The 1,122-nt window shown below is 44.7% G+C and overlaps 1 non-coding gene across 1 annotated transcript; it reads left to right on the top strand.

Moving 5' to 3' along the window:
- The first annotated feature begins 752 nt into the window (after nt 1-752).
- Nucleotides 753-859, top strand: LOC112092382. The gene has a single exon (XR_002902565.1). It is a non-coding gene; the product is annotated as a small nucleolar RNA R71 (small nucleolar RNA).
- Nucleotides 860-1,122: the final 263 nt, after the last annotated feature.

Here is a 1,122-nt window from a genome sequence, read left to right on the forward strand (position 1 = left end):
CGCTCTTGAACGGTTAAAGCTTCTGTCAGCTTTGTGATCTGACTTTTTATTTCCTTGTTCTCTTCCACCAGCTGCGTGAGCATTGAATCAACCCTTTGATTCGTCTTATTTTGCGCGTCCATAAAAGCTTTTAAGGTATCTTCTAGAGAATTCCCTTTCGGCTGCATGTTATTCTGAGGCGCAAAATATGTCCTTGGCGGTTGAGATTGTTGCTCTGATCTCCATTGCCCTCCAGATGATTGTGCTTGTTGGTTCGAATCTCGCCAACTAAAGTTCGGGTGGTTTTTCCAACCAGGATTGTAAGATTCTGAGAAAGGTCCGTAAGGCTTCTTGTATGTGCCTAATGCATTGCACTGCTCCTCATATACCCCTCTCATTTCACTTAAAGTGTGGCAATCCTGAGTAAGATGGCCCATTCCACCACAAACTAAACAAGGCTCATGTGCCTCTGTCCTTGCCACCATGTAGGGTCCTTTACTATCTTTACTTTTGAGGGCCTCAATTTGCTTCGTTAAAGCTTCAACTTGGGCCTTGAGGTTGTCCTCTTCCCTTAATTGATAAACTCCAACTGGTCGGGACCTACTGGTGCTCTCAGTAGCACTCGGCCCAGTCCAAGTATGAGCTTTCTCAGCTAACTCATTCAGGTACTCGATAGCTTCGTCAGGATCCTTCTGGAGAAAATCTCCATTGCACATCATCTCAACAAATTGGCACTCTCAAAGTAGAAATAGCTTACGAGGCGCCAACTTTCATATCCATGGTGGGGACATAGACTTAACAGATCTTTAAAACGCTCCCAAGCTTGATAGAGCGTTTCGTTTTCCTTCTGAGCAAAATTTGAGATCTGTCGTTTCAAATTATTAGTCTTATGGTGTGGGAAATACTTGTTGAAAAATGTCGTCGTCATTTCTACCCACGTACCAATAGACTTCGGCCTAAGAGAATACAGCCAGCTTTTGGCCTTGACCTTCAGAGAAAAAGGGAAAAACTTTAATCTGACGGTGTTTGCGGCCTCAGCACGGCTGTGAAAGGTGGCCACCACCTCTTCAAACTCCCGAATCTGTACATATGGATTCTCGTTCTCTAATCCGTGAAAGGTTGGGAGAAGTGCAATCATGCCCG

Source organism: Morus notabilis, unplaced genomic scaffold, assembly GCF_000414095.1.
Source record: "Morus notabilis unplaced genomic scaffold, ASM41409v2 Scaffold52, whole genome shotgun sequence".
NCBI classification, from domain to species: domain Eukaryota; kingdom Viridiplantae; phylum Streptophyta; class Magnoliopsida; order Rosales; family Moraceae; genus Morus; species Morus notabilis.